The sequence below is a fragment of the Triticum urartu genome, chromosome 7A, assembly GCF_056163025.1.
Source record: "Triticum urartu cultivar PI428250 chromosome 7A, HENAU_Tu73, whole genome shotgun sequence".
NCBI classification, from domain to species: Eukaryota; Viridiplantae; Streptophyta; class Magnoliopsida; order Poales; family Poaceae; genus Triticum; species Triticum urartu.
The window spans coordinates 618,077,153-618,089,809 of record NC_141879.1 but is presented as its reverse complement, the minus strand read 5'-3'; positions in this window follow the sequence as shown (position 1 = coordinate 618,089,809).

Here is a 12,657-nt window from a genome sequence, read left to right as displayed (position 1 = left end):
CTTGGTTTATGTTGGATTGCTTGCATGTTTTTAAGTTTTGTCGGACAATTTTCCTTAGCCTATAAAAAATAATTGAAAATTATCAAAAGAATATATAAATAGATTAAAATGATTTAAGAAATTTCAGATGACATATTATTTATATATGAACATTATAGTTGGTTGTTTGCTCCGAAAGAAATGCAACATCTTTTTTGTAATAATATGAAAAATAGTTTTTCTTTTTACAAAATAAAACAGTTGTGTTTGTTTCACTCTTAATTTTATTATACTCCCTCCGACCGAAAATACTTGTCCTAGAAATGATTGTATCTAGACTTATTTTAGTTATAGATACATCCATTTTATCCATTTCTAGGACAAGTATTTCCGAACGGAGGGAGTATATTATATTGAGTCTTATTTCATGCAGTAGCAAATATCATTTATATTTCATCACAGATAAAAAGTGATGGGTTCCGACATACACATTGATATAACGATGACAGGCCGGACTGAAACACGACAAGAAGAGGTATATAGCTAATCATTCTTTGTCTGTGCCTTATACATGATAACACAAAATGTTTATTTTTTACATATTATTATTTTTCAGAATATAGGAGACATAGATATGGATTTTGGAGATGCAGAAAAAGAATGCATCAACAAGGGTTCCGAAGCGGTGACGCTGAAAGGGGCCGAAAATTCACCGAGTTTTTCATAACAAAATGATGTGGAGGCAGTGATATCTCATAAAAAACAGAAAAGGATGCCAATTTACATGTTATCGCACAAGGTATTCTTTTCAATGTTTTGGAACGAAGGGAGTATATAATATAGTAAAACATAGATATAATCTAAACGCGAAATTACAGGTGATAAATGCTTACATGTATTGCATGCTGGCTCACAACTATCTACGAGACAGGGCGGGTGAAAAGTTACATATTATTAGCACGTTCGTTTCTGGCCAGATGAAAGAAGACGGAGAAAAAGACATAGACCCATCAAAATATCGTCACTTCTTACAACATGTTAATACTTATCTACAACAAGATATGGTTAGTATCGTCTCATTATCCATGCATATCATGATGTATTTTTTTAATTAATCCATGTGTATAATAATTTATTATTTTTTATATCTAATTGTGACTACGACTTATATGATATTTACACCAGTTGTTCATGCCAATTAACATGCCTCGGACTCATTGATATCTGGCAGACGTCAATGCCAAAAAAACGTGAGATTATCAGAAGAGGACTCACTTGGTTCTCGGATCGAACGGAGTGAGCTTACTACTACGGTAACTATTGTTTTTTGGTCCTCTTAACATATGTTTTGTTTGCCTTAACCCCTATTATTTTCCATATATAAATTAGTTACGAGGACTTGAAAAGCATTTGAAACTTGGAGAACAGAGTCCAGAGTTTAACAGAGATCATAAGTGGCTCAATCTCAATGTTACAAAATGGAATGTCGTAGAATAGTTTCATGAGGCAATACAAACGGATCGGTAAACACTTGTCACAAATTGAAAAATATTGTGTTTGATACTCTCATGAACACAAAAAATATCATACAGTAGAAAATATTGATAGTAAAATGTCGTACTGTATCTATTAGTTGATGAAGCAGTTTTTATTATACTTGCTCAAACATTGTGCAAATGAAGGTAAAGACAACTTGTTTGATATTGTGAGACAATTTTTTAAGTGCATCAAGTAGTTCTCAATACTTTGTAATAGATTTTTAGTTGGATCATTACTTTATATGTATATATTGTTATTGTGCTATTTTGTTATCACCTTACATTACAAGTTAAGCGGACTTCAATTATTATGCAATTGTGACCCTGATATATTGTCTTTATCTGTGACTATTTCAAAAGTCCGTGGCAACGCACGGGCATTCTACTAGTTAGGAGTAGAGATTCTCTTAACATGCACAATGTCCATATCAGCATCCATGCCACATCACCAATTCAGTTCCCACTACCACTTGCAATCCTTCCACGTCAACAATTATCAACATGCAGTGTTCCACGGAAACAGATTTGCCACCTGAGCTTTCTAGAGAAAGAATAAAAGGAATCTCAAAGAAATCGTGTGATTTAGGAAGCTACCGATCGTTTCCCCTTCTATGTGACCTCTGGGCTTCAGTAACCGACGAGTCCATCTAATAGACGCCATAGAGAGAGCTCTTCGTGTCACAAATCCGCATAGGCCGCAGCCTCCACCGTGCGTGGAGTTCGCCAAGGCAGCCCCAGCCAGATTTGGTGTGAGATCACCGCCGCTGCCATCTGTTGAGAAAGTGAGAAGGGCAGAGCATCTCTCTCGCCGGCTAGACTTAGGCACGCAGCCTACCGCCCCCACGAATCCAAGTGAGACGGCCAGGTCCATCGATGAGAGGAACAACACCGGCATCGGGACCAAGATGCCTCCCTGCAGCCTACACGCGCCCAGCACCGGCGGCCCGGCCACCTTCAAGTGTGATGACTCCGTTTCCTCAAGGACGACCTCCCAACACGACGACGCCGCCGGATCTCAAATGACCTCAGGCGCCCCAGCTACACTGTCCCTTTGTGGAGTTCCATCGTTCTCATCGTCTCCCATCACAACTTGGTATCCCCTCCTTTGCTCTAAGATCATTTCATGTTGGCCAGGGCACATACAGTTAATCGCGTTTTCTCTTGCATTGTTGATCCCAAAAGGACATATGCTGTATCATGGTTACAACTACAGATGCATACCAATATGATTATTTCCCATATGTTCGAGATCTTTGTCTCTCTTTTTTTTAAACTTGCAGAGCTTTCTCTTTGTCATATGAAGTGGGTAAGGACTTTGGTCTGATTGCCAATTTCATTTGAAATAGCAAAGATAAAGGAGCGGATCACGAATTTCGGTTTAAATAGCAAAGATAGAAAGGATTACATATTAAATAGAAAAGATGTACTAATGTGTTGATATTGTACTAACAAACTTTCTTCATCGATATTGCCATCTAAACAGATCAAGACCTAGATTACATATTAAAAGTACGCTCCTGTTTAGTCATTTATCACTACGTCAAGTATATCACTGACTCCAAATGGTTGCTTTGTGCTGGAAAACTACTTCACGTCTGCACTATAGATGAAGGTGTAACCGAGGCGCTGCAGGCTGTAGCTAGCTTTATATCTGTCTGATTTTTTTAGAAAAGGAGGATGACCCCCGGCCTCTGCATCTGGATGATGCATACGGCCACTTTATTAATTATTCTCATAAGATCTTACAAAGTCATACAACAGTAAGACTAAAGCCGCCGTCTAAGCAACAAACTGTCGCTACACCTATCCAGTTGATGAAGGGGAGCAGATAGCCTGGGCCTGATACCAAACAGACATCGCAGCCAAGCCTAACATCTAAGACCTGAGACCCCAACCTAGCCACTTGCCGGGTTTGGGGCACACACTGGTCCGGCGTGCTCTCAAAGGCCGCCGCCGCCAACTGCCACCGCTCCATCTTCAGAACTGTATTGATGCATCAATCTTGCTTGGTCTAGCTATCGTCGACGCCACCACGGCGTCCAACGGCACCTCCTCCCTGCGCGCAAACAGTTGAGCACGTCGCGGTCACCACTGATACACCTCAGCGCCATGCTGCCAAGTATCACCAGCCGACATAGCTTGAAGACCTTGAAAGATCGGTCATGCGTAGCACCTGCCGACCAGGCATGACAAAGCGTAGCACCTGTCGGTCAGGTATGACTTGACATCTCCACCGAAGCTCCGTGTAAGACGAAGTCGCTCCACCTCCTGCCTCTGACTTTCAGCGTTGCTCCACAAACGATGCTCCCAAGAGAGAAACGACACCGCAGTGCCGCCATCGTCCGATTTGGAACACCAGATCCTAGGGTTTCCCCCGGAGCAGCACGAGTGGGTCGACAGTAGTTACACGATGATGCCTTCATCAAGGTAACGGCATAGAACGCCGCCATCGCCTGCCGTCGGCTCGGTTTTCACCGGAAACCATGTCTCCCCAACTCGCAGCCGGGACTAGATGATGGATCTCGAGATCCGATCACCAAGCTTCTGGCCGGCCACCGCCGACGAAGAAGATGACCACCACCACTGGCCACACCGGCCAGAACAGATCTGCCATGGGTGCCGCCAAGCAGTCCACCAGGCCCTCGACGCCGCCGCCGATCTAAAGCCAGATGACATGCCGCCGAAGACTGCATGGCGCCGCCACCCGATCCAGGCCAGCAGCCGCCCGTGGCCCGAGGCAGGGCTGACCGCCGCTGTCGTCGAAGCCAACACCGTCGCTTTTAGATCGGCCGCACCTCCACGCATGTTGGGGCCCCGCCACCCCTGAGACACGGGAGGGAGGAAGAGCCCCCGCCACCACGGTCGGCCTCCGGGTGCAAGCCGGCGGCGTCCTCCGGCGGCGGCGGGAGGAGGAGAGGAAGATGGGCTAGGCCCCGGCGGCGGCTAGGGTTGGGGAGTCACCCGAGTCGCCCGAGCGGAGGGCGACGCGGGGCTATATTTGTCTAATGCAATCATCACCCGGTTATAAAAGCTTCCTGATTTGATTTGTAAACTTCATTGTTCATTCTGGAGTCTGGACTTTATTTGCAAGGTAACGATATCTTCCACCTACTAACACGAGAATAGATCATCGTTACCTATTTGACTTCATTTGGCTACATAAAAAAGTTATATAAATATGTTGACTCCTCCATGGATGTTATTCAATGCATCGGCACCTACCTGCTATCATGACAGATATATGAAACCGATAGGGTATCTATTTGGCGACACAATATGTTTTGTTTTCCTCTAGGGTCTTCTCTTTCTTAAGCTTTGTTATTCAGCATGTTGCTGAATTAGAACATCGTTTAAAACATATATCATTAACGCCTATTTCGATGTTGTTTCTTGGTGGTTGTTCTAGGTCATTCATAATCCATTGCAATATTTGATCAGGTTTGTTACGTCTTTGGTCTACATTTAATCAGCCATCTGACTTTCCCAATTGATCATACATATATTATATGATTTTTTTGAGGAAGCACATATTGTCTGATAATTCACACTTTTTAGTCTATAATAGTATAAGGAGATTTAGGCTATTATATTAACCCGTAAGTATTACTTTAATGTTGAATTACCTTCTGTATTCCAGAGTTCTATTTTAGTGGCCAACTCCTTTTCTGATTTTACATTAAAATTGCTCTATTCATTCCTTATTGTTCTGACCTACATGGTAATCTTTGCCACTTAAACATAGAAAATAATAACCAGTTATCTATGGTTATTTATTTTTTGCATCACTAGATGCGAAGGGATCAATATATCAACTCACTATGTAAATTTCTATCTAATCTAGGAATTTTACATTTTTCTATAGGTGCAGACTCATTGGGTTGTTCAATTTTTTTTCTGAATGTGCGTGCGGGAATGGCCCAATGTTTTCACAAAGAGCAGTGAAGTGGGTGTTCTAACATTCCTCTTTTCTTTGCTTTGGAATTCTTCATCCCAGATTACAATTGTGCCTTATGTCGGGACCAGATCATGTCAGGCAATATTGTTGTAGCTTTCTTCAACAAACGTGGATAACTCCTCTTCCTCTTCCTCTTCCTCTTCCTCTTCCTCTTCCTCTTCCTCTTCCGAATGCCCAGACCCCCACACATCTGGATAACGTGGGTCTTCTCGTCGTTCGAGTTCGCTTTCTTCACAGTTTGGGATCGGATGGTGAAGATGTGCTTGAAAAGACCCCAGTGCGGTCGGCACCCCAGGAAATTCTCACACATGGAGACGAAGGCAGCAAGATATGTGATGGTATTGGGAGTAAAATGGTGGAGTTGAGCACCAAAGAAATTCAGGAAACCTCGAAAGAAGGGGTGTGGTGGAACCGAGAAGCCGCGATCGACGTGGGTGGCAAGCAGGACACACTCACCCGGTCGTGGCTGCGGCTCCGTTTCCCCCCTCGGCAGACGCGCAGACTTATGGACGATCAGCCCTAACTCGGCCATATCATCCAAGTCCTCCTGTCGAAGCGAGGATCGGATCCAGTCTCCTTGGATCCAACCCGACGGTAGCCCTGAGCGCGACGAAGACCCCCGATTCATCTTCTTGTTCTTCGCCGCCCCCGTCGCCTTCTTCGCACGCTCTAGCGCTGTCGTTTTGTCCTTCCCCATAGCGGCGGAGCAGCGGCGTCGAGAGTGGTTGGGCTGGACGGAGCGGAGATGCGAGGGGAAGAAGGGAAATGGATGCGCACAGTACAAATGCCTCGGCCTCGCCGCTTTTAAAGGCCTACTTCCGAGTGGCTGACGCGTGGGCCTGAGCGATCCTGTCAAATCCCCCCAACAGTCACGCATAGGATACGTGGCGAAAAAGGTGGCGCGGAAATCAAAACGTCCTATTTATCTACTCCACTTACCGCGGAGCGCTCCGCCTGGCGCGCGTCCACCAAAAGTTCGAATCCCATGAGATTCGGGATCCTCTACAACCGATCACGCCAAAGATTCCATGTCAGAGATGTCACTCGACGGATGTCATCGCATAAACCAGTCGGCAATTCCTGAATCGATCAAGGCGACTGAAACGAAGCTGAAGTTCTAACAACTGGCCTCCACCGGGAGATAAAGGCAAGACGAAGCAAGAGCAAAAGCAAGATCAACTCCATCCTTCTTTTTCACTCAAACCTCGATCCATTCGGGGGCTAATGATGAGGACATAAACCTGGGGTAGGGCAATAGGCCTGACCTATACGTCCTACCTAAGGTCCTTGTCCTAAGAACAAAAAAGTTCAAGAATCAGAAGAAGGGATCCAGCGAAGGTGTCTAGTGAAGTCCACTCGACCTACCATTCACTCGGAGACCTCTCTTTATCTAGGTCACTCGACCATGAAACCACTCGACATATAAGAAGACCTAAAGCCGCTCTACGCAACAATGGTCGGGTATTTACTCATATATTTAATAATCATTTGTAGCACTTCAATACAGGCATTACCTGTAACGCCACCCCTTTATGTACATTGAATCCCATGTAATGGAGGGGAGCTGGGGTCCTGGCGCACTCTATATAAGCCACCCCCCTCCTCTGGGACAAGGGTTCGCACCCCCTGTAACACACACGCTCATAATCCAGTCAACCACCTCCGGGCTCTGAGACGTAGGGCTATTACTTCCTCTGAGAAGGGCCTGAACTCGTAAAACCTGCGTGTACAACTCCTCCATAGCTAGGATCTTGCCTCTACATTCCTACCCCCCATTCTACTGTCAGACTTAGAACCACGACAATCGGTCACGTGGGTGTCGCAATGCTTGGCGTCCGCTCAGCTTACTATCAAAATTTGTCATGCCATTGCTGCATGGCCACATCAATAAGCATCATCAAGCTTCAGCTCCACGCCAGGCCCATTCCGAGGTGATTCGGTGTGATTCTTGGGCGTTTGTTGTTGCTGCTCCCACAGGCTCGCCAACCCCAAGTAATTTGGCTGTGCATTTGATCATCAAATAGCATTATACTTACGTTTGGTAGGAGTCTAAGACTCCTGGCTGCTCGCAGCCGCTGCTCACATATTGTTGCTATTTACTTATTCCATGATCTCCATATATGTATCTAACTCCGTCGTCCCCATACCTCTCTCATGCATCATAGCCGCAGTGCCAACCTCTGTCATGGTCCTCGGATCCAACAAATCTCCCTCAGCCTCTCCATTAGAACAACCCGCTTGGCTCAAAGGTAGATGTTGCAGATGTCTGGTTCCTGGGCATTGTGCCGCTGATTGCAGAGATCTGTTTTGATGCTCCCGCTGCCTCGAGAACGGTCATCGGTCACGTGGGTGTCACAATGCTTGGTGTCCACTCAGCTTACTGTCAAAATATGTCATGCCATTGCTGCTTGTCCACATCAATAAGCATCATCAAGCTTCAGCTCCACGTCAGGCCCATTACAAGGCGATTCGGTGTGATTCTTGGGCGTCTGTTGTTGCTGCTCCCACAGGCTCGCCAACACCAAGTAATTTGGCCATGCAGTATGGTCTTGATGCACAAATCAAGCTGATGCGCTCTAAACTACAAAAATTGGCTTCATTTCAACTGAAGGAGGCGGTCTAGCCTCTGCGTGATGTCGTTGAATGTATGGATGGTTGTCTGCTTCAGTTTGAGAGCTTTCTGGAGCGTGCAGAGATTACTCTGGATAAGCTCTCTGTTGCTTTGGATGTGAAGGGGGAAAACTGCTATGATGGATATTGACGTTGACTTTGCTGACGAGAGGGTTGCCGAGCTCTACGGCTGCTTCTCCCCTCATGCTAGGGCCAGTTCATCGCCGTTTCCTGCCCTGCCCTCGATGCCTGCTACCTCCATGGGTGACACCACAACCCTGGTAATGGCTCCGGTGATGCAGATTATGCCTAAGCTTCAGCAGATGTGTGAGGAACCTGTTTTGTCGCTATTAGGGGAGCATCTTCAAGGTGGTTCGCTCGTGCCCTCGGTTGTGGCTTTGGCTCCCGCTACAACCACTCCAGATCCTAGCCAAGCATCTTTATATGAAGAGAAGAGTTGTCGTGATTCTAGTTCCATGCACTCATCGAAGCCCATCGGACTCATGGTTCCTGTGGGTGAGGACATTGTTGTGGCCGGTGTGGTGGTGCCTAATCCTGGGGCCCTCTTCGCCGCCAAGATTTGTTATTTTCTTGCAGAATTGGATGCTGCAAAATCTGGAAAGACGATTGGATATCTCTTGAAGAAGAAAGCATTGAGGGACAAATGCAAGAAAGGTGGTATTAATCCTCCACCTGGCATCCTCAAGGAGTAATCTAGCAGGACCAAAAGTAAGAAGGATGGTGCAAAAGGGAATGCACAAGTTGTTCCATGATGACTCAGATTTCTGGTTTGCAAACGAGGGCTTGGTGGTGTACGTTGACATTATCGATGTGTTTCTTTCAAGTTGCAATGACTCAATGGGGTTTTCTTTGTGAGGTTGAGACCCATGTGTTGGGGAGTGGCATTAATATCGTGTTGGGTGTGTTTGTCAGCATGCCTATGTGGTCGTGTGTCTCCATGATTCGGGAGTAGTTGGCATGCTTGTAGGTGTGTGCTTGTTCGATTGTCTTGAGCAAGTTTGTAACGGTTTTTGCCCAGTTTTCCGCAAATTAACTGGGCAGCTCTCTTCTTCTTAATTAATGGATGAGGCAATACTTTTACCTCCGTTTCAAATTAAAACAACCACTCTTTCGGGACATACGTTGCTCTGAAATTGGTGACCTGCCACCAACAAGCTCAGATGCACGAGTTCATCGAGAAAATCGCGAACCAGTGTTCCCTCCCCCGTGAGCTCCGTCACCGCCTCCTGCACACCACCAACATCCGACACCTTCGGCACCACAGCTAGCCGTCGTACATCGTACATGACTAGGTTGAGCAGCGCGCCACGTTCTCCCCGGCCTTCCACCTGGCCACAGCCACGGACTCGACAAGGTTGGCGAGGGTCCGTAGACCGGAGACAGTGTCAAACGCGTCCCTACAATCTCCCGGCTACCTGCACCACCACCCCAAGGAAGAGGAATTCAAAGAAGAAGAAAAGCATCAAGTAAAGCGGGGATAGCCTGTGAATTGATTTCCTGATGGACACTAGTGGCATCTTCCTTCGCTAACAGCAAATCTGAATAAATGAAGCATGTAGGATCTAGGGAAGATATGCACTAGTGTTAAAAACGTGTTTATATTATGAGACGGAGGAAGTAGTCAATATGGTCACTGACCCGCTGCATAGCTTCGTATTTTTATCTGAGTTGACCGGTGAAACACTGTGTGATAGCATTCTCTCTCCTCCTCATGTGGGTCCCACTTGTCAGTAAATGAAGGGAAGAAATAAAGAAAAGAATAAAATTTCAGACGGGTGGAGACCCAGAGACCTACGGGTGGCAACTTGCACGCGATAGCCAATTAAGCACACGATACTTTAGGTAATAATAAGAGGCCATATTCTTTTATCGAAATATATATTTGGCAACCCTGTGCCCGATTGTAAAACTGCCACACCACTCGGTATCCCTTCGATCGGCATCGTAGCACGATCCACTTTTTCGGTTCTTCCACTCCTTCCTCATGCCCGTCCTCTCCTTCAGGCGATGTCGCGTCGCGGCTCACATATAGTGGTCGTCGCCCCGCCGCCACCGCCCGTCCGACGGCAAGCCATGGCGTCGCTGCTGCTGCGCAAGGTGTCGGGCTCCGTGCCGCGCCGCACGACCCGGACGCCTCCTCATCGTCCTACCATGTGGCGCCTTCAGGGACCTCTGCGACCACGTATGGAGGCGAAGGTGGAGATCGTGATGCAGGAGGAGGAGCTCGGGGAAAGGTGGAGGCGGCCGTGGGGCAGCTCCAGGCCTCCACGCTCGTCGTCGGTCTCCAATCGGACTCCATGACAAGAGCTTCCTCTACGTGTAAGTATATTTAGTGTCGTCATTGTGCTTGAATTCACCAAGTCAAACGAACTCGCTTGCTATCAGGCTCTGAATTTTGCTCGTGTTTCTGTCAGGTCGTTGAGCCCGTGCGCCGACATGAGCCACCTCGGGTGCCGAGTGCTCGCCGTTCGGCTGCACGCCATGGCACGACACGGGGCGGTGGAGCCCAAGCTCACATAGGTTAATACCATACGAGTGCAGTAACTACTCCGGAGCGCTGACAAAATGCTGAATTTTCTGACACTAATTGAGGATCTTGCTCTAATCCTCTGAATGATCGTAAGTGATATGATAGCTTTGCAGCATCTTGCCACCCATGATCCTGATCCCTATCTTCACGGTGCTGCTGGGCGTGATCTGGAGGAGGTCATCATCAAAGAGGGTGGAATTAGTGGGCGACAACATCCGCCCAGCCGTCCTCTGCTTAGCTAGGCTTGTACAGACACATTTTTTTTCTTTTATCATAGCTTAGTAAGAGAATGGACACACCAAGCCGTGTGGTGCAGGATGCTTGTTGCTCATTTTTTTGCCAGATGCACACTCATAATTTGTCATGATGCACGCATGGTATTTTTAATGTAAATAGTATGATAATCTATTGTTGGCTATTTAATGCCGCTTACGACAACCTTTTAATCTGAAGATGTGTGGTCAGCTTTTTAGTACCACCATGTTCACTGTAGTCACCTAATCAGCTGATTGGACTTGAGTCCTTTTGGCTATCTCAAGGCTTTTTATGGAGTGTATGTAGCCTATTTGTGCTTCTATTTTGTTTGTGCTTAAAATTTGAAACAGAGGGTGATGGTTTTTATCGGTCGAGAGAGTAGAGGTTGATCAGTGAGATGTCATGTATCTAAATGCACGCTGTTGTTATGCACCACCGACACCATGTTGCGCAACTAGATAATTTACGCGCAGGGCGGTGACCAAAGGCGGGCATCTCTAGGGATCATTGGCGAGGACGATAGCCAACAGACTGGACGAAGGGTGTCATACTTTGGTCCTGGGTTGAGGGAGTCACTTAGGAATGCAATTTTTTTTTGCTTTTCAACAAGTTGAGACGAATGCGAATCTAAATAGCATGATAAATTACATATTTTATAATTGATAACTCACACACAAACACTATGCCAAAGAAAATAATCCTGGGAAAAGAGTTGTTGAAAACATACTCGCCGTAATTTTCTATGTAAATAGCATGATAATATATGTACCCCAGACCTGATAATTTAAACACAAATCTCACGGTAACTTTGGCCCGAAAAAAATTGTTGAAAAAAAAATAAGGTCACTAACTTATGTGTAAATAACATAATAATCAACGCTCCGCGGACTTGATATTACATACAAACATCATGGTAACTTTAACAGCGGAGGGTGGAGGGAGTTATTGAAAACATACCCCGGTAATTTTTGTATAAATAACACGATAATATAAGTACCACATACCTTATAATTTACATACAAACACCATGGTAACTTTTGATCCGGCAAAAAAGTTGTTGAAAAACATAACCCCAGTAACTTTTTTTGTAAATACCACGGTAATATACATTCCGTAACATGATAACTTAAGTACAAACACCGTGATAAAATTAAACAAGGAGGGGAGTTGTTAAAAAATATACCCTGATAACTTTACGTGAAAATAACATGATAATATACGAACCGCGTACATGATAATTTACGTACAAACATCGCGGTAACATTGACCAAGGGGAAAATGTTATTGACAAATGTACTCCCGATAACTTCTGTGTGAATAGCTTAGTAAAATAGGAAACACCGACTTGATAACTTGGATGCAAACACCATGGTAACTTTGTCCAAAGAGGGGAAAATTGTTGAAAAATATACCCCAATAACTTACATGAAAATAGAACGGTAATATACGAATTGTATACCGGATAACTTACGTACGAACACCACGGTAACTTTGACTAAAGGGCAAAAAAGTTGTCGAAAAACGTATCCGCGATAACTTAAGTGAAAATAGCACGGTTATATATGAACCACAAAACCTGATAACTTACGTACAAAGACCATGATAAGTTTGATTCGGGTGGATGAAGTTGTTGAAAATATACCCCGGGAACTTATGTGTAAATAGCATGGTAATAGTCTTGATTTGGGGGAGAGTAGTAAAAAGTGGTCGAAAAATACACTGGTAACTTTTGTATGTAAATAGCACAGTAAATTACGCACCACAACCTT